Raw genomic sequence first — 22548 nt, 5'->3', positions numbered from 1 at the left:
TCCTAATCTTGATGCTCTTCTCCGGTTCCATTAATCTTGCCTCAGGTGGTTTCTTGGCTGCTCAGTATCTCCTCCCTTCCCCAACTAGCAACTGTTCCAATCTGCCCTTTGGAACACAGGGAAGATCACGGAGGCTGAAGTCTGTTCCCTACAAACAAGAAAGATAGAAAGGTTTCTGTGCTCAGGAGCCCCACAGTTTCCCTTTTAACTGAGTGAGCAGATAGCATCCAGGAGCAAATGTAGCAAACTTGAGACTCCAGCAGGTCGTCTGACTTTCAGCTGCAAAGCTTCAGAAGCCAAGCTATGCTAATGACCCAAGGCCTGAAGGTTTTTGACTCTGACTAAAGTTTTTGTATCAGATGAGATTCTTTTTCTAGAGATGTAGCAGAAGTTTGACTCTGAGAAGGAAGAGGGGAGGAGGAAAGAGAAAGAAGAGAAAGATAAGCAGGAAAAACTTGGTCTTTAAGACCAACATGAAGTTGGGATTGAAATCCAGCACCAGGGCAAAGGGCAAGATATTCACTCTTTAAAAAAAAATTTTTTTTAATTATTTATTTATTTGGCTGTACCTGGTCTTAGTTGCAGAATGTGGGATCTAGTTCCTTGACCAGGGATCAAACCCAGGCCACCTACTTTGGGAGCATGGCGTCTTTGTTAGCCCTGGACCACCAGGGAAGTCCCAAGGACATTCACTATTAGTAGAATGGGAATGAAGGTACTCCATACATAGACAAATCGTGGTAGGTTGCCAAACGGCAATGTCCCAGCCTACAGGGGAGCTTGCTACCAAAGCCAGAAGTACAGAAATATAATGTTTCTTAAAGAAAGAAGTACTTTAAAATATATAGTCTTTTAAAAGAACTGTTTTCTTGCTCTCTAAACTTTAGGCCCAACATCAGACAAAGCCTCAGTTACTCTGACCTAAATTATAGCTCTAGATCTTGCCTGAGTGCTCAGTCATGTCTGATTCTGTGTGACACCATGGACTGTAGCCTGCCAGGCTCCTCTGTCCATGGGGTTCTCCAAGCAAGAATACTGGAGTGGTTTGTCATTTCCTACTCCAGGGGATCTTCCCAACTCAGGGATTGATCTTAGTCTCCTGCAGTGGCAGGCAGATTCTTTACCACTGAGCCACCTGGGAAGCCTAACTGTAGATCTTAGATAAGTCATTAAACTCTCTGATTCTCCATTTTCTCATATTGATAAAAGAACACCCACCTCGCTGAATTATTGTGAAGATTAAGTGAAAACACATATGAAGTGTTTGGGCATTGTTAAGTGGCCAATAATTGGTAACCATGATTATTTCTACTTAGGCCTTTCAATCAGAATTAGACTAGCAGTACTTTATACTACATATCTTTTTTAAGTCGAAGAAAGTACTGGATATTACTCAGGGCTTATTTTTTAATTATTTCCTTAAAATTTATAATTGCTTCATTAATGATTTGTAAAGAAAAATTTATTAAGAAATCTTGATTAAGGACTTCCCTGGCTGTCCAGTGGTTGGAACTTCGGTTTCCAATGAAGGGGGTGCGGGTTTGATCCCTTCTCTGGGAGCTAGGATCTCATGTCCTTGTAGCCAAATAAACCAAAACAGAAAACAGAAGCAATATTGTAGCAAATTTAATTAAGACTTTGAAAATGGTCCACATCAAAAATCTTAAAGAGGAAAAAAAAAAAATGATTAGAGGAGGTTACCTGGGACTTGGGAAAACAACCCAGTTTGACATATAGTCCTATACAGGTACCATTACATCTTTTTTATGTTACCTAAATTTCAGGTATCAGAGAAGGCAATGGCACCCCACTCCAGTACTCTTGCCTGGAAAATCCCATGGATGGAGGAGCCTGGTAGGCTGCAGTCCGTGGGGTCGATAGAGTCAGACACAACTGAGCAACTTCACTTTCACTTTTCACTTTCATGCATTGGAGAAGGAAATGGCAACCCACTCCAGTGTTCTTGCCTGGAGAATCCCAGGGACGGGAAGCCTGGTGGGCTGCCGTCTATGGGGTCGCACAGAGTTGGACACGACTGAAAAGACTTAGCAGTAGCAAATTTCAGGTATAGTGTATAAACAGAGGGTGACAGAGGATGAGATGGTTGAATGGCGTCATCAACTCAGTGGACTTGAGTTTGAGCAAAGTCTGGGAGATAGTGAAGGTCAGGGAAGCCTGGTATGCTGCAGTCCATGGAATCACAAAGAGTCGTCGGACAAGACTCAGCGACTGAACAACAATAAGAAGGAAAAAGTAGCCTCTGAAGGACTATGCAGAGCAAACTCATTAAGATGTGTGATTTTGCGGAAAAACTACTCCTGGTGATTGTGATGTGTGCTCATAAATATTAATTTGAATGAATGGATTTCCAATCCCCTAGACTCCACGGTGTAGAACCTCTGGGAGCAAAGTCAAATTCTGTTGCCAAGTTGTGCTTAGTTGCCCTCATTTCCAGTTAACTTTATCATGCCCAGAGGGTACACGGCAGACTTCAGACCTTTTAAAGACTTATCAGACAGGAAAAAAAAAAAGACTTACCAAACAGATATTTTACTTCCTGGTAGGTCCTTGCCTCTGCAAGGGCTTGTCCTGCCCTTGCCTGGAGCCAGAGTACACAAAGGTACTCCGGAGTGTCCCCTTTCTTTCCCATAGCCAATCAAAGGGAAGGGAGGGCCCCATATAAATCCAGTCTTGTCTGGAGAAGTTACACAAGTAAGCTTATTTTTTCTCTTTTCATGGAGACTAACAGACTAAGTTAGTGTAGCTTTGGGTCATCAGTCTCCTCTAAAGACCCCATGGAGGTTTTTGTTCCCCTTTAGAACACTGGTGTCAGAAGTGGGGGATTCTACCCTCCATCCCCAGAGAGTTGGTTGGGCTCTGACTCAAAATGCCACTCCTTTCTCTACTGTACTTCCTGCTCTGTGCTCAGACTGAACTTCCAGCATTAGTTTGACTCGCACTCCAGTGTTTCGGTTTGAAAGAACTCACATGACTTTTCCCTCTACCTAGCAGCAAATGATGGCCAGGAGTGATTCACAGACATGTGTGATTTTTCCCTGGGAACTTCACAAGCATTAGGAGAGAGAGGGAAATCTGAGAAGTACCATACCATCTTCATATCAACTATTAATAAGTTAGGGCTTGGAGATTCTGGAGTTTAGGATCAAAGGTGTTGCTAGAATTCAAGTCAAGTGTCAATGAGGTTACTCTTACATGAATATTCCAAATATCACGTCTCCAATCCTTCTCAGATAGTTTCAGGGAAAACATTAGAAACTATTTGGGTCCCTGCCAATCAATTAGGTAAGGTCTTGGAGCATCAAGATAACAGTTATTGGTGTAATTGTGACTCCACTTATATAATTCAGCTTGTGAAGTCTGAGATCTCAAGAGTTATCAGTAGTTCTTGGAGGTTCAGGCAATCTCAGTGCTTCTTAGTGGAGCCAGACGCCTGATTCAATCACTGCTGAGCCTTCACAATCAAAGCCCAACAATTCCACTGGGATGCGGCTTTAGGCCAGCCTCTAATTCTACTGGATGCAGTACAAATCTTTAATTCATTAGGTAGTGCTGCTCTGTGCTAGGCTCCTGAGGCAGTTGCTCCAAAATGTATTTCTGGGCTCCATAGTATATTCTCTGGAACTAAGCTGACATCATTTGAATTAAGACCAGATCCTCATACTGCCCCCATGCTGAATGTATTAAGGTCACTGGCATCAAGTTGATACCATCTAGAGTGAGTGGCACCAAGCCCTTTGTGCATTCAGTCAGAACCTGACATCCTCTGGGAGGTGGCTGGGACTAATCTACTCTGCACTTTCATCCCTGTTTTCACTGCCACATTAGTGACTGGTCTTCCATTACATCCATAGTCTGAGAGTGTGGTCCTTGGATCAAATAGCCACACCAGCTGGGAACTTGTAGTTCGAATTCTCAGCTACTCAATCAGAAACTGTGGGAGTGGAGCCTGGCAATCTGTGTTTTAACAAGCCCTCCCCCTGATTCTGATGTACTGGAAAGTTTGAGAATGACTACACTATGCCATCACCCCCATAATCCTCCCTATTTTCTTGTTCCTGTATTGGTTCCCCACTGTTCTAATACACACCTCCCCACCCAAACTTTTCAGTGTGCCCTCTGGAGCACCTGCCCTATGATCAGAAAATCCCCCTGTAGCTACTACAGTTTCCAAGAATGTTCTCCATATCTCCTGGCATCAGTTGAAACCTGCTTCCTTCTAGAGCAGCCCTCTGTGATGGTGGATCAAACTCATATCTGTTTACTCTGGGACAGGCCCTTGTCCTCCTTCTCCCCATCACCATCTCTAGGCCATTACTTCTACCCCATCCTCTTGTAAAATCTCCTATTCCTTTGAGGCTCATGCCCTGTGGTTAGTCCACCCTTCCCCTCCTCATCATTCAAGTCTTTTGTACCAGGTTCATCCTGGGCCACTTCAAAGTCCATAGTGATGGTTAACACCCAAGCCCCTCAATTTCTTGACCATCTTATCTCCAATGACCTTCTCCTTTGTCCTATACTACTGACTTCCACAGTTACACTGAGAACCTTTGCACTTTGAAATTGCTTTCCCTCTCAAATCACAAATATAAGCATCCCATTCCCCAACCACAGATTCTTGCGTTACAGTTTGCTTGGTCAGGTGTTTCCATTATGACCAGTCTCTAACCTCTTTGGGATACCTCGGCCCAAAAGCTCCCCTTTAACTCTATTTACGTTGTCAACTCCTTGGTTCCTTACCCAACTTTGATCGGATGGTCTATCACTGCAATCAGTCTCTTGCAATTATCTTCATTTGCTTTGTTTTTCTGATCTTTTATCACTACTCTGGTCAAACCCAACATGGTTATCAACCATCGATACATCACATATTGAATAAGCATCCACTTTGTGACGGGTGCTTTTATAGACACTGAAGATGCAAAATGAACAAGACAGATCATGGCCCTGACCTTGTGGAATTTATATCCTGCAGAGGTGGGGGGTGGGGGTTGCTGGTGGTGGCAGAAAATAGACATACAGAAGTTTGATGCACTTTAGCTCATGATAAGTGCTTCGAGGAAATATAAGTGCAGGGAAAGGGGACAGAAAGCAATGAGGATAGGAGGGCAGAGAGTGGATGGGCAGTGCTATTTTAGATGTAATGAAATACATTTCATTAAATGTACCACCATTCATTAAATGTTCATGAAAAGAACCACCAAAGAAGTGGCTTTTAGCAGAGAATTGCAGTGAGGTGAGAACCATGGCGAGGGAGGACATTCTCAAGAAGACTGGGTGCAAACAAAGACCTTGCAGTGGGAGTGTGCTTTGCTGTAAGAAGAGCAAGAGGACAGGTTGCCTGGAATGCAGAGAAGAGTAGAAGATGAGGTTGGAAAGACACCCAGAGCCCACATCATGAAGGCATTACAGACCCCAATGAGGACTTGGGACTTGGTTTGTCCAAAGAAGCCACTGAAAAGTTTTAAGCAGCTGATCAAAATTGTCTGACTTTTCTTTGAAAAAAATACTGTGTAGAAAATATTCTGTGGGGAAAGCATGGATGTAGCTGGGACATAGTGATGGGAATGTCACTGTGGTCCAACCCCAATTGGGAGATAAAGGTATTCAACTGTGGAGGTAACTGATGAGGCAGTCCCAGCATGGGCTGGAAAAGAATTACCAGACACAGGGCATTTCAGAAGGGAGTGAGTCAATTAAGAATAAAGAGCAGAGATAATGTGGGCACTGTGAGGGCAGTGGGCCAACCTCCTGACAGACCAGGGAGAGTCAACCATCTTTGTGAGTTAATAGTCAGTTTTTATAGCCTCAAGACAAAGAAAATTGTGCTTCAAGCTTCGCATCAGGTGCTTGGTTGGGGCACTATAGGTGTGTACTGGAGTGGGCATCTTTGCCTAATTGGGAGTCAGGAAGCTTGTTAGTGATTATCAGAGGGCTTTTGGCAACAGTTACAGAGGGGTTCAGTCAGCTTTGGAGGTGTCCTTGGTTCTGGACTCCTCTTCTGTGCTCTTGGTGCAAGGCCTCGCACCTGTGGCTGGGGCAGGACTCAGCAGTACCCATGTGCTTTCTCCGTACTGCTCTCTGAAAGTGCAGGCCCTGAACTAGTATCATCCGTATCCCGTGGAAATTTAGAAAGCAAATTCCTAAAGCACCCCCAACTCATTTACCTACATTTATTAAATTTCTGATCTCTTACCTCTCCCTTCATTCTCAGCAATTAGCCCTCACTTTCTGCTTCATGGTGGGGAGGGGGTGTGATAAAAGAATCTATCATGCAAAAATTCCTTCAATTTGTGGCTGCTGCTGCTGCTAAGTCACTTCAGTCGTGCCCGACTCTGTGCGACCCCATCCCTGGGATTCTCCAGCAAGAACACTGGAGTGGGTTGCCATTTCCTTCTCCAGTGCATGAAAGTGAAAAGTGAAAGTGAAGTTGCTCAGTCGCATCCAACTCTTGGTGACCCCATGGAGTGTAGCCTACCAGGCTCCTCCGTCCATGGGATTTTCCAGGCAAGAGTACTGGAGTGGGTCGCCATTGCCTTCTCCCAATTTGTGGCTACCATATCTATAAAATTATTTCCTTCTATTCATACTAAATAGGTATCCCTCCTTCTAACTGTAGCCTTTCCTTCTACCTGTGAATGGCATTCATGAAGCCTTGTCTGCCAGAATGTTAAAAGTAAATAATTTCCCTCACTTCGACCACCAGCCACTAGTCTATCTCAAAGCCAAATATCTTAGAACATGTACTCTCTCTATCCTACAATCACCTTACTTTCTTTTTTAAAATTTTTAAAATAATTTTATTTATTTATTTTTGGCTACACTGGGTCTTCATTGCTGCACATGGGCTTTCTCTTAGTTTCAGCAATCGGGACTACTGTCCATTGCGTAGGCTTCTGATTGCAGTGCACCTTACCTTCCTAACCTGCTTGAACCTGACTTTGATTCCCACCATTCTTCTGAAAGATCTCTCACCAGGGTCCCCAATGATCTCTTGCTGCTAGAACAATAGAGAGCATTCAGCCTTGTCCCACAAGTATGCCTGTATCTCAGATTAAATTATTAGAATAATTTTGTATCAGTTTTATAAAGAGCTGCCACCCCAACTCCACCCCAATACTTCCACACTTCTCACTCAGACCCTTCCCCTTAGTTATCATCATCTAATAACTAAGAGGTTAATGCCAGGACCAGAAAGAGTCTCCTTACCCAACTCCTACGTCAGGCTAATATGCATTCTCCTTGGTTTGTGCCCAGCCACACCAGTTGTTAAACATTTAAAAAAAAAAAAAAAAAAACTCATCCAAGTTAAAATCAACACGTTTTCAAGACCCCATCATCTTCACTGTTTAGAATTATTTAGCACAATCAACTATTTAAAACAATCTCTTCCTTTGATTTCTGTGATGCTACATTCTCCTGGTCTTCTTCCTGTGCCTCTCAGTTTCCTATTTTGACTTTCCTTGTTGACATCACCTTTATTTATTTATTTTTATTGGAGTACAGTTGCTTTACAGTGCTGAGTCAGTTTCTGCTGTATGGCAAAGTGAATCAGCCATATGATATATATATGTTAGTCACTCAATCGTGTCTGACCAACTCTTTTCAACCCCATGGGCTGTAGCCCGCCATTCTCCTCTGTCTATGGAATTCTCCAGGCAAGAATACTGGAGTGGGTAGCCATATCCTTCTCCAGGGAATCTTTCTGACCCAGGGATCAAACACAGGTCTCCTACAGTGTAGGCAGACTCTTTACTGTCTGAGCCACCAGGGAAGCCCATATGTATGTATGTATCCCCTCTTTGGGGGACTTTCTTCCCATTTAGGTCACCATGGAGCACTGAGTAGAGTTCCCTGTGCCGTACAATAGGTTCTCGTTATTTATTTTGACTGAGTGACTTCACTTTCACTTTTCACTTTCATGCATTGGAGAAGGAAATGGCAACCCACTCCAGTGTTCTTGCCTTGAGAATCCCAGGGATGGGGGAGCCTGGTGGGCTGCCGTTTATGGGGTCACACAGGGTCGGACACAACTGAAGCGACTTAGCAGCAGCAGCAGCAGTGTATATATGTCAACCCCAAACTCCCAAGTCATTCCATCCATCTTCCCCTTTGGTGTCCATATGTTTTTTCTCTACATATATGTCTCTATTTCTGCTTTGCAAATAAGATCATCTATACCATTTTTCTAGATTCCACATATATGCATTAACATTTAATATTTGTTTTTTTCTTTCTGACTCACTTCATTCTGTATGACAGTCTCCAGGTCTATCCACATCTCTGCAAATGACACAGTTTTGTTCCTTTTTATGGCTGAGTAATATTCCATTGTATATGTGTACCACAACTTTATCCATTTCTCTGTTGATAGAAATTTAGTTGCTTTCATGTCCTGGCAATTTTAAATAGTGCTGCAATGAGCACTGGAGGGCATGAATCTTTTTGAATTATGGTTTTCTCTAGGTATATGCCCAGGAATGGGATTGCTGGGTCACACGGTAGTTCTGTTTTTAGTTTTCAGAAAAACTTCAATACTGTTCTCCATATTGGCTGTATCCATTTACATTCCCACCAACAGTGTAAAAGAGTTCCCTTTTCTCCACACCCTCTCCAGCATTTACTATTTGTAGATTTTTGATGATGGCCATCCTGACTGATTGAAATTTCTCAAAAGATATGTTTGTCATTCTGATCATTCAGGCCTCCTTTATTCTAATGATACTATCCACATGAATGGGCAATTTCATAACGATTTAACCTTCCTTTCCTCTCATGCAGTGGCAGGCTGTGGAGTCATCAAGCTTTAAAGAATAGAAGAATAATACTGACTTTGTCTTACTTCTACAGGTTTACAGTATTTCTGGTGAGAAAGGGCATAGATTGTATTCCTTAGCCGCGAGACATCATCTTTAAATGTTGGTATTGTCCTGGGTTTTCTTCTCTTTCTCAATAGATCTCACTTATTCTTACCTCAGAACTTCAATTAATATCTGTACGTGAATGAACCCCACATTAAACATTTAAGACCTCTCCTCCAAGCTCCTGACCTAACTTATATATGTGCTTAGCAAGTCATTTGGTGTCTCATAAAACCTACAAATGAAATGTATGAACTTGAACTTTCTGTCTTCTGGTTTCCCATCTGGTCCTGCTGCAGAGATGGTTCTATATCCACCTAGTTGCACAAAGCAGAAACCTGGGAGTCATCTGTGACTTCTCTCCCTCACCATCCCCTCATATTCCATCAATTACCACATTCTATTTGTTCACCCTCTAAGATACATGGAATATTTATTAAATCCATTCCCCCTTTATCCACTACCAGTCTCTGGTTCAACCCATGATCACCTCTCGCCTCACTGATTAAAGTAGCCTCTTGTATTCCTACATATTTGCCTCCCTCCAAATCCATTTTCTATAAAACAGCCAGAGTGATCTTTTAAAAATGCAAATCTGATTAAACCTATATATCCGGTTTCACTTGCCTGGGGTTCAAAATACGGTCACATTCCTCTTCATGTTCAAATCAGGTGACTGGGAGCCTTCAACTTGTCTCTCTTGTGTGATAACTTCACATTCCAAAGGTTCAGATTGTCTTAAGAAATGGAACTGGAAAACCTGATCATATTCTTTTTTCAAATTTTATTTATTTATGGCTGTGCTGGATCTTTGATGCTGTGTGCAGGCTTTTCTCTAGTTGCAGTGAGCAAGGGCTACTCTGCAGTGCTTGGGCTTATTGCGGTGGCTTCCCTTGTTGAGGACCATGGGGGTCTAGGGCACATGGGCTTCAGTAATTGTGGTGAATGGGTTCAGTAGTTGCGGCTCTCAAGGCTCTAGAGCACAGGCACAGTCACGGTGCACAGGCTTACATGCTCTGTGGCATGTGGGATCTTCCTGCATCAGGGATCAAACCCATGTCTCCTGCATTGGCAGGTGGATTCTTTACCACTCAGCCGCCAGGAAAGCCCAGCTCATGTTCTTTTTGACTGCTGTGACTGTCAGTGAAACACCAGACTCCACTGGTCCTCTGTCCTTGTCTAGTCCTTATCTGTTGTTGCATGATCTGCAGTGACTAGGCACAAATGTCCACCAGATAGCCCAAGGTAAGCCTTATTCAGGAAAAGAGAGTATTTTGATGATCTAGGTTCAAAAGTATTTCAGTTCTGGAAATAGGGGAAAATATCTTTCTTTCCAAGTGTTATATTCATCTATAACAGCACAATGACATGGTGGGCCTGGGACTCAAGTGTTCAAGCTCTTCCCTCACACAGCTCATTTTGTTCACAAACATGGGTTAGAAGCGCTGCTGCTGCTGCTGCTGCTAAGTCACTTCAGTTGTGTCCGACTCTGTGCGACCCCATAGACGGCAGCCCACCAGGCTCCCCCGTTCCTGGGATTCTCCAGGCAAGAACACTGGAGTGGGTTGCCATTTCCTTCTCCAATGCATGAAAGTGAAAAGTGAAAGTGAAGTCTCTCAGTGGTGTCCAACTCTTAGTGACCCCACGGACCACAGCCTACCAGGCTGCTGGTAGGTGTCAAAAATTGCTTACATTTCCCTGGGGCAAAACGTTAATGCTTTTATGAATTGAGTTCAGTTCAGTTTAGTCACTCGGGTCTGACTCTTGGTGACCCCATGGACTGCAGCATGCCAGGCCTCCCTGTCCATCACCAACTCCCAGAGTCTACCCAAACTCATGTCCATTGAGTTGGTGATGCCATCCAACCATCTCATCCTCTGTTGTCCCCTCCTCTTCCTGCCCTCAATCTTTTCCAGCATCAGGTCTTTTCAAATAAGTCAGTTCTTCGCATTAGGTGGTCAAAGTATTGGAGTTTCAGCTTCAACATTAGTCCTTCCATTGAATATCCAGAACTGATTTTTCTTTAGGATGGACTGGTTGGATCTCCTTGCAGTCCAAGGGACTCTCAAGAGTCTTTTCCAACACCACACTTCAAAAGCATCAATTCTTCAGCGCTCAGCCTTCTTCACAGTCCAACTCTCACATTCATACATGACTACTCGAAAAACCATAGCCTTGACTAGATGGACCTTTGTTGGCAAAGTAATGTCTCTGCTTTTTAATATGCTGTCTGGATTGGTCATAACTTTCCTTCCAAGGAGTAAGCGTCTTTTAATTTCATGGCTGCAGTCACCATCTGCAGTGATTTTGGAGCCCAAACAAATAAAGTCTGTCACTGTTTCCACTGTTTCCCTATCTATTTGCCATGAAGTGATGGGATTAGATGCCATGATCTTCGTTTTCTGAATGTTGAGCTTTAAGCCAACTTTTTCACTCTCCTCTTTCGCTTTCATCAAGAGGCTCTTTAGTTTTTCACTTTCTGCCATAAGGGTGGTGTCATCTGCATATCTGAGTTATTGATATTTCCCCCAGCAATCTTGATTCCAGCTTGTGCTTCTTCCAGCCCAGCATTTCTCATGAGGTACTCTGCATATAAGTTAAATAAGCAGGGTGACAATATACAGCCTTGACGTACTCCTTTTCCTATTTGGAACCAATCTGTTGTTCCATGTCCAGTTCTAACTGTTGCTTTCTGACCTGCATACAGATTTCTCAAGAGGCAGGTCAGGTGGTCTGGTATTCCCATCTCTTTCAGAATTTGCCAGTTTATTGTGACTTATGAATTAGTGTATGCAAATTGATTTGTTCCTGCTCAAGTTTACTCCTGTAACATTTAAGGCCTAAATGCAAAGGGTGTCACCAGAGGCTGGCAGTGTGACGTCCAATGCTAATCAGGATGCACTTGAAGCTAAGGAGTTAGTTTAAGGGTCTACTTATTTCTGAGAAGTATTATATAAGTTTAAAGTGTACAGCTTAATGAGTTGGCTTACAAACATCATGAAATGATGATTTTAGTGAATAACCATCATCTCATATAGGCACAAAATTAAAGAAATAAAAGACAAATTTCTTTCCTTGTGATGAATATTCTTAGGATTTACTCTCTTTCATGGATAACATACAGAAGTGTTAATTATGTTTATCATATTGTACATTACATCCCTAGTACTTATAACTGTAAATTTGTACCTTTCAACTGCCTTCAAATAATTCCCCCTCCCCAAATCTCTGCCTCTGGTAACCACAAATTTGATGACTTTTTCTTTTCCTTTTTTTCGGCCATGCTGTGAGGCATGTGGGATCTTAGTTCCGTAACCAGGGATTGAACTCATGTCCCCTGCATTGGGAGCATGGAGTCTTAACCACTGGACCATCAGGGAAGTCCCTTTAAGTTTTTTTCTCCAAGTTTGTTTTTGAAATACAGTTGACCTACAACACTATACTAATTCTTGTATACAACATAGTGATTCGATATTTCTTTCAAATATATATATCTTTCAAATATATGATATACCTTTCAAAGTGATCAACAAGAAACTCGTTTTTAACCAAAATGTTCCTGTCACCTTCTAGTTCCTATCTTTGGTAGGCTGTCTGATAATTAACTCACAGGAGAATCCCAGAAGCTATCACTTCCTAACTCCTCATATCTCATCAGCCACTAATCCTTCCTTGATGATTCTATCTATGAATATCCTTAGAATTCAGCTCTGACATTGTTTTAGTTCAAGCCTTTATCTGTTCTCTTATCTTCTAATCAGTTCCTGCAGGTCATATTGTCTCAACTTCCAATCCAACCTCCATGCTGCATTCACTGATCTTTCTGAAACATGAATGGTCCCACCTCTGTTCTCTTTAAAACTTTTTAATTAACACCCAGTGCCTATTGCAAGGATAGGATTCTTAATCCGAGAAGCATGAAGTGAAGTCCAAATGAATGGGCATCAGAGGAACTGTGGATTATATACATATTTTATGTGTGCATTTTCCCAATGAGATGGCCCATTTTAATCAGAACTTTAGGGGAATATATTTCCATAGAAAAGCTAAGACCTACAGTTTGAGCTCAAGTTGTTTAGCTGAGATGAAAAGGTTTTTTCATGACCTGGCCAGTCTTACCATCTGTATCTCCCTCCTGCCATCTCTCCCCAGTTCTACTCCAACCATATAGAACTGCTATGATTCCTAAAACATGCTATATGACTTTATGCCTCCATGTGCTTTTGAGCAAAGGTCCGTCTAGTCAAGGCTATGGTTTTTCCAGTAGTCATGTATGGGTGTGAGAGTTGGACTGTGAAGACAGCTGAGCGCCGAAGAATTGATGCTTTTGAACTGTGGTGTTGGAGAAGACTCTTGAGAGTCCCTTGAACTGCAAGGAGATCCAACCAGTCCATCCAAAAGATCAGTCCTGAGTGTTCATTGGAATGACTGATGTTGAAGCTGAAACTCCAATACTTTGGCCACCTGATGCGAAGAGCTGACTTATTTGAAAAGACTCTGATGCTGGGAAAGATTGAAGGTGGGAGGAGAAGAGGATAACAGAGGATGAGATGGTTGGATGGCATCACCGACTCAGTGGACATGAGTTTGGGTAGACTCTGGGAGTTGGTGATGGACAGGGAGGTCTGGCATGCTGCAGTCCATGGGGTCACCAAGAGTCAGACACGACTGAGTGACTGAACCGAACTGAACTGAACTGTGCTTTTAAGCATGTCGATCTCTTTGCAATGTCTTTCCTCTTTCCTTTATCAACTTTTGTCTGCTTGTAAAATTTATCTTTCAAATCCAGCTCTGGCAACATTTCCAGACAGCCTTCCCTGGTTCACTCCTACAAAGAGTTAACCAATCCCAGTTATGAGCCACCTTTCTTTGATATACAGGCATCCAGTTTTGCCTGTATTTTTGATCATAAAAAATGGAAATATTTTAAGGAGACATTTTTTATGCTATATAACATACCTGCAGAAGTGATCAAACCATAAACATGTAGCAGCTCAATAATTTTTACAAAGTGAATTTTACCTGTGTAACTACACCTATGATCAAGAACTAGAACATTTCCAGGACCCCCAAAGCCCCTCTTTTGCTTCATCCTAGTCATTGCTGCTGCTGCTGCTAAGTTGCTTCAGCCGTGTCCAACTCTGTGTGACCCCATAGACGGCAGCCCACCAGGTTTCCCCGTCCCTGGGATTCTCCAGGCAAGAACATTGGAGTGGGGTGCCATTTCCTCTTCCAATGCATGAAAGTGAAAAGTGAAAGTGAAGTCGCTCATTTGTGTCCGACTCTTTACAACCCTATGGACTGCAGCCTACCAGGCTCCTCCATCCATAGGATTCTCCAGGCAAGAGTACTGGAGTGGGGTGCCACTGCCTTCTCCGATCTTAGTCATTACTTAACCCCAAATATAACCACTGTTCTGATTTCATCACAAATTAGCGTGCCCATTTAAAAAAGTCTCATACTCTTGTATCTAGTTTCCTTGATTCAACATTCTGGATATTAGACTGGTCCATGTTGTTTCTAATGGAGGTGGCTTGTTGATTTTCAGGGCTGTATAGCACTTCTTTGTATGAATATACCACTTATATAGCCTTTTTCATTATTGATGGACATTTGAATTGTTTCCATTTTTAGTTAGTAAGACCATTGTTGCTCTGAACATTCTTGATCATGTCTTTCAGTTACCATATATATGCATTTCTATTAGGTGTATGTCAAAAAGTGAATTTTCTCCTTTAAAGGGTATGTGAATATGCAGCATTAGGAGACACTGCCAAATACTGTTCTAAAATGGTGAGGTCAATGCATATTCCTGTTAATATTGTATAAGTATTCCAGTTTCTCTACATTCTCATCATTATTCATCCATTTCAGTTTCCAAATTTTAGCCACTTTAGTGAAAGTATAGTAGTACCATGAGATATATTACACTTTTATCTCTTTATATGTCTGTCTACACATTCCCCTTTTTTTCTGTCTATCCTTTTCAATCCTACTTTCCTTGAGGTCATGAGACTATGTCTCATTCAGCATTGTGTGTTAACATGGACGGTTTCTGGCACACGCAAAGTACTAAGGAAGTGTTTCCTGAGTGACTACACTGTTTTCTGAGAAGTAATAAGGATCTGAGAAGACTTTCAAATGCCAAAATCAAGTTTTTAGGTAACCATCCATCTACTCTGCCTAAGTTTAAGTCGAGTGCTAATCATCATACATGTTTGAGTGTCTGTCCACTGCTAGGACTATTCTTCTGGTACTTTCTCAAGGATTCCCTAGCTAGGTACTTTATAGCATTGGCCAGGAATGTAAATACCAGAACTGTGACAGTTCTAAACACAGAGTTAAAAGAGAGCTTGAAAATTGAAAATACAATTGTATTTTCCCTGCTTTCTGGCAAAATCTGAGCCAACCAAAGCAGGGAAGAAGCTCTTCTTGTTTAAAGATACCCAATGAAGCCAATCAAACCCACAATGAGATACCACTTCTCACTGAGACACATTCACTAGGATGACTATAATAAAAAGGATGGATGATAGCAAATATTGGCAAGGATTGGAGAAATTGGAAATTTCATACCAGACACGTAAGAGCGTAAAATGATGTGGCTGCTTTGGAAATCAGTTTGGTAACTTCTCAGAAAGTTAAAGGTAGAGTTACCAGAAGACCCAGAAATTGTACTCTACGTATATACCTAGAGAATTGAAAGTATGTTCACATAAAAACTTGTATGTGAATGCTCACAGCAGCATTATTCATAATAACCAAAGAGTGGAAATAAGCCAAATGTGCATCAGCTAATGAGTGATTAAACAAATTGTTATATGTACATACAATGGAAAATCATTCAGCCATTAAAAGGAATGAAATGCATGCTACAACATGAATGAATCTTGAAAATATTGTGCTAAGTGAAATAAATGAGACACAAGGCTGCATATTGTATGTGTGCTAAGTCACTTTAGTCATGTCCGACTCCTCGCGACCCCATGGACTGTAGCCTACCAGGCTTCTCTGTCCATGGGGTTTTCCAGGCAAGAATACTGGAGTGGGTTGCCATTTCCTCCTCCAGGGGATCTTCCCAACCCATGGATCAAACCAGCGTCTCTTAGTTCTCCTACATTGGCAGGCAGGTTCTTTACTACTAGCACCACCTGGGAAAGTGAAAATTGCTCAGTCATGTCTTACTCTGTGACCTCCATGGGCTGTACAGTCCATGGCATTCTCAAAGCCAGAATACTGGAGGGGGTAGCCTTTTCCTTCTCCAGGGGATCTTCCCAAGCCTGGGATCGAACCCAGGTCTCCCGCATTATAGGCAGATTCTTTAACCCAGCTGAGCCACCAGGGAAGCCCAGCACCACCCACGAAGCCCCACCTATATTGTATGGTCCCATCTATATAGAATATCCCAAAAAGGCAATCCATACAAACAAATTAGTAGTAGCCAGGGGCTGGAGGAAGGGAAAATGGGGAATGATCACTTATGAGTACATGCTACCTTTAGAGTAATACAAATATGTTAAAATTGGATAATGATGATTGCATTACTTTGTGAATACACAAAAAACTACTGAACTGTACACTTGAACAGGGTGACTTATATGGTGTTTTAATTACACCTCAATATAGCTATTATACAACACATTAAATTTTTTTGCATATTTTACTTATTTGAATCATTTGTATAAACTTCTGTAATTTAAAAACGTTTAAAAATATATTTATTTGTATTTTTCCTCTTGTGAAGATGTTGCACAAACATATTATCACATTAACACCTCTCCTTTTCCTCTCATCAACCCAGCCTAGAATCCTAAAGCACTGGTGCCTTTCTTTTGTTGGTGGTTATGTTTATAATTAACTAATTTTTGGTTGTGCTGGGTCTTTGTTGCAGTACTTGGGCTTCTCATTGCGGTGGCTACTCCTTGTTGCAGAGCACAGGCTCCATGGGCTTTAGCAGTTGTGGCTCATGGGCCCTACAACACACAGGCTCCAGAAGTTGAGGTACTGGGCTTCATTTGCTTTGAGGCATGTGGAATCTTCCCAGAACAGGGATCGAACCCATGTACCCTGCATCAGCAGGTCGATTCTTATTCACCGTACCACCAAGAAAGTCCTGGTGTCTTTTTTCTTTAGGTGAATGTTAATACTGCATTCATGAAGTGTCACCAGCTCTATCCCAGATGAATGCCAAGGAATGTGATCTTGCAGTAGGACAGTGTAGTGAGCAGCATTTGGTTTATACAAGAGCAGCCTAGGCAAAGGAGGGGCTGGTTCCTTCCCTCAGTGTCCTTTGGAACAGTGGCTTAATGGAGTTTGACTAACCTGTCCAATATCCCCATCTATTTAAAAAATTTTAAAACATTATTTAAAAAGGATTTTATTGGAGTATAGTTGATTTATAATGCTGTTAGTTTCAGGTATACAGCAAATCGAATCAGTTATACACATAACCATTCTTTTTTAGATTCTTTTCCTGCAACATCTATTTTCTTCTCTTCTGGCCTGTTAAAGAGGAAAATACAAAACAAACAGCAGCAGAAACTGTGATATTCTGATATATTAGAATATATTAGTTATCATTGATGACTTTTAAAAATTTGTTTTTCTTTGCTCCAATCTTTAAAGAAAAAATTCCTCTAATCCTGTGCTTCTCAAAATGTGGTTTCTAGACCCACAGCAGCAGCACTAGAGGACTTGTTAGAAATGAAAATCATGGGCCTGTCCCACATCTGCACCATGCTTCTGACACCGTGGGGGTGAGGCCCCATGAGCCCAGTGTTGGGAAGTCCTCCCAGTGATTCTGAAGCACAGCCCATGCTGTAGTATCACTAAATCGTGCCCCGCCTTTTTTAGCCAGCAGCTTTTCAGTATAATATACAGTAGTAGGCAGTATAGATTTGCTGAGTCACCTCCCTTTCCCTTAACCCTGAGCAGTCCATTCACCACTCTGGATTCTCTCCAGAGAATGTTTCCTCAACATTTTCTCTCCAATCTTGGAATCCGATTGCTCCTTTCTGAATAGAATTTGTGGTGCTTTCCATTGTTTCTGGGGATTGCCAACAATGCCCTACTTAAGAGATCCTCATAGCACTTCCTGGCAAGAAAGATAAGAGGATGTCATGAAAAGAGGTATTTTTGTTTGAATCTTTATGAAACGTTATGAAACATTTTTTTGTGAAAATAAGTGCTCCACTTCAATTCACAAACTTGAATGTGCAAAGGGGAATTTGATTTTTAAAATACATATCCCTAAGTCTCAGATTCTGGGATTTAGATGTACTATCTGGGGTGGAGTCCAGCCTGTCTTCACACTCACAAGTGACCCTGGTGATTCTGAAGGTGGTGGGCCTTGTTGCCTTTGAGAAACACCACACAAAGCAGGAGATTTAGGGTGGGGGTGGGGCTTCCAGAACTCTCCTCTTTGCAAAGTTGACACTCACTGGAAAATTCTACAGTTAAAAAAAAAAAAGTAACACAGGGCCTATACCTTTTCAGGACCTTTTCCATATCTTTAGTGACTTAATGTTTAAGAAATCTTTTAGTCAAGTTCTTTGACTCTTAAGATTAAAAAAAAATTAACACCTGAAAAGTAAACCATTAATGTAGCAGCTGTTTGATGTGAAAGTTATTCTTGAATAATACATATCCTGACCAGTTGTAGAAACTATCCTGAATAAAGTACCTTTATTCTATACTTATATTCTCTTAATAACTTTGAGACATGGAAAGTTATATTCCTTCTAAAGTTTGTGTGGCAGTTGTCACTGTGAAGGATATTCTTTTTCTTAGATTATTGTTCAAAGTGGATCGTATATATCAATATGAGTGGGTGAAATGAATACAGTCTGAAAGAGACCATGATTATGCCTCAATTGCTAGGATTCAAGGTGATTATCTGTTCCCAGTTTAGCGTTACATCCTTTCACACTTTCTAAGGATTTTTTTCTGCCAATGTCATTTCAATATTTTTACTTGTAAAGCACTGCAAAAACGACTGCATTTTAAGTCTCATAAAATAGAACAGAGTTGCCAACCTCCCCATTATTGGCATTTGGACTTTGATAATACTGCAGGATATTCAGAAGCATCCGTGGGCTCCACCCACTAGATGTCAGTAGCACCTCCACCTCAAGCTGTGACAACTTATACTCCAGACATTGCCAAATATCTTTAGGGGGGCAATATTACAAGTTGAGAACCATTGAAATAGAAACATCAAGTTAAAAGAATGTACAATTCACTTAAGTAGCCATACAGAATATTTTAATGCCCGTGGTCAAAGTATTTTTGCTTTTATGTTGAAAACAGTGTCGCGTCTAGGAGTGTTCAATAAGAAACAACACTATTTTGTGAAATCTGAAAAAACTATTCTGGACACATTGTACCTCTGTTAAATAAGAAGCGGATTTTGAAACATAACATTACAATTAAGAAAAAGCGGACATCAGAAAATGTAAGTGGAAAAGAAGATTATCACAATAGAAGAGGGAAAAGAGCAGTATGGACCAGTGATAGCAATGTTGCAGTGATACAATGACATACTAGTAGGCAATACTTATTGACAAAATATTTGTGCCAGGCATGCTATTGCTTCTGCAGATAGAGATGAAAATGTTTTCTTCCATTGAAAAGCTCAGAGTTCAGGGACACAGACAAATTATATTATCATAAAAAAAGAATGTACTGCAAAAATTATGATAGAAATGTCTACTTCTGACTTGTAATAAGATGACTGAAAAATAAGAATCCTAGCTGTGTGAGCAGGGTGGTTCACACTTGGCCAGGTTTCCGTCAACTTGACACAGAAAATCAGTTAAAATAATTCAGACAAAAGTTCTCTTCTGCAACAAAGAAGCTTGAAACATTAGCTTACTGGGTGATGTGAGTTGAAGCAGCTGAACTATTTTGCCAAAATGATCAGGGTAAGTGGTTCAATTATTCACTTCTCTAGACTGTGGAGATGTCAGAGTGCTATTGTCTAATGAATTAAACAAATAAACTTCAACTTGGGAGATTTGTGTTTTTAAAACATATTAATATTGGGTATAACTTTAATACCAGGGTTTTTGGAGAAAGTATTTCCATTTATAGACATATTCTGCTCTCCCACTGGCTTACTGGGAAAACCCTTTAATTTTCCTATTTCTTCAGTGATACTATAACTCCAAGTACCACGTGGCTCTTCAGCAGAAGAAAAGGCAAAAAGACAAAGTATTAAAAATTCACATAAATGTAGCTTCAGTTGCCTTTTTGGCAGGTGGGATATAGGCAAATTTGGTTTGCTGGGATGGTGGCTTTGGGCTGAGTGAGGTTAAAGACACTGCTTTATCTTTCTGGACCTGCTGACCTGAATAAACAACTACAAGAATGTCAGAAAACTAAGGACATGGGACTGGGATAACACTGTTGGAAGTGAGAACACAACAGCTATTATGTCTACCAAGTATTTCTGGTTCACCTGGCTTCCTTTTGGGCATCTGATAGGATAGCATCTCTTGGTTGGATGGGGTCTTGTGATTCTTTTTAGCTAATGAGGTGTGAGCACACAGGACCCAAGTCTACTCTCTGGGGTATCCAACTGCTTGAGAAACCCTTAAGCTCTTTCTCCTCGTGGCATGCTGCTGCTGCTGCTACTAAGTCGCTTCAGTCGTGTCCGACTCTGTGCGACCCCAGAGATGGCAGCCCACCAGGCTCCCCCGTCCCTGGGATTCTCCAGGCAAGAACACTGGAGTGGGTTGCCATTTCCTTCTCCTCGTGGCATAGTAATTAGCAATAGTTGAGACATGGTTTCTCTATCAGCTTCAATCTGAGTGCTGTGAGCAGAGCCCTCTGCTGAACCATGATGGGTATGGGTCATTTGTTTTAAGCCAGAGTTTGGAAAAGTTCTTCTGTAAAGGATGAGACAGTATTTTAGGTTTTGCACGTCATAATGTCTCTATCACTATTCCTCTACTCTGCGGTTCTGTGGCATGAGAGGCCGTAAAAAAATATGTATAAGAATGGATGTGGCTGTGTCCCCTACCTCCCCAAACTATTTACAAAAGCAGACAGAGGGCCACTTGGTTCAGGGACTATAGTTTGCAGATCCCTATTTTAAGTCACAGTTTTCAGGACTATTCAGTCAGTCAGTTCAGTCGCTTAGTCGTGTCCGACTCTTTGCGACCGCATGAATTGCAGCACGCCAGGCCTCTTTGTCCATCACCAACTCCCGGAGTTCACTCAAACTCACGTCCATCGAGTCGGTGATGCCATCCAGCCATCTCTTCCTCTGTCGTCCCCTTCTCCTCCTGCCTCCAATCCCGCCCAGCATCAGAGTCTTTTCCAATGAGTCAACTCTTCGCATGAGGTGGCCAAAGTATTCGAGTTTCAGCTTTAGCATCATTCCTTCCAAAGAACACCCAGGACTCATCTCCTTTAGAATGGACTGGTTGGATCTCCTTGCAGTCCAAGGGACTCTCAAGAGTCTTCTCAAACACCACAGTTCAAAAACATCAATTCTTCGGCGCTCAGCTTTCTTCACAGTCCAACTCTCACATCCGTACATGACTACTGGAAAAACCATAGCCTCGACTAGACGGACCTTTGTTGGCAAAGTAATGTCTCTGCTTTTGAATATGCTATCTAGGTTGGTCATAACTTTCCTTCCAAGGAGAAGCGTCTTCAGGACTGTTACTGCAGCATAATAACCTAGCCTATCATGATATCCTGTGGGCTGAGATGAATCCCCAAATGACAGTCTTTATCATGTGTTGTCATCTATCCTCTTTCAACAATCCACTTTCTCTTTTCTTGAAGCCTAATTTAACTGACCAGTCTCTTCATGTTCTTGTAACTGCTATTTCATAATGTGCCAAAGAAAAGCAGAAAAGGCGTTTCCTTCTTAATACCTAATCACAAGACTTCTTCAGCTCAAACCTGAATCACCAAATGTCTCCAAGGCACTGGTTCTCATATTTTAGCAGGTATCAGAATCACCCAGAGGGCACAGATTGCTGGGTTTTACCTTAAGTTTTTGATTTTATAGGTTTGGGAAGAATTTGTCTAGTAGTTCATGTCTGATCTTAAAGGCAACAATCAAGTTCTAATAAAGCAGTAAAAAACTTTTAGATTTCACTGGGCATACAAATTGGCTGAAAAGCTTGTTAAAATGCAGATTACCTCTGCAGATTTGGGGTGGGGCCTGAGATTTTGATAGTGATAGTGGCCAGGCTGAGGACACTAATCGCTGCAAGAAGCTAAAAGATTCTTCCTTTATAGCACTTAGCATAGTGTTTATATTAGAGCCAAGCACAGTTCTGTGCTTAAGTCTTGAATAACCTCAGGTCAACTTTGACTTCACTCACACCTAATGAATTAGCAAATCCTTTTGGTTCTGCTATCATAATGTATTTATAAAGCATCCAACCACTTGTCACCACCTTTACTGTAACACCCTGACCTTGGCCACCACCATCTCTGGACTGGATTATTTCAACAGCCTCTTAATTGGGCTCCCAGCCTCCGTTCTTGCTCCACCCTCCCTCTCACTTATCCCATTTACTGTAAATTCTTTACATAGCAGCAAGAAGGTTTCTTTAAAACCCAGGTTGATTAGGTTACTCCCTTGTTTAAGACTATGCACACAGTGACTCCCCATTTCATTCAGCAAAAGCCAAAGTGCTCAGTGGTC

This window comes from Bos mutus, chromosome 15, assembly GCF_027580195.1.
Source record: "Bos mutus isolate GX-2022 chromosome 15, NWIPB_WYAK_1.1, whole genome shotgun sequence".
NCBI classification, from domain to species: Eukaryota; Metazoa; Chordata; class Mammalia; order Artiodactyla; family Bovidae; genus Bos; species Bos mutus.
Note: the sequence above shows the minus strand (reverse complement) of the source record.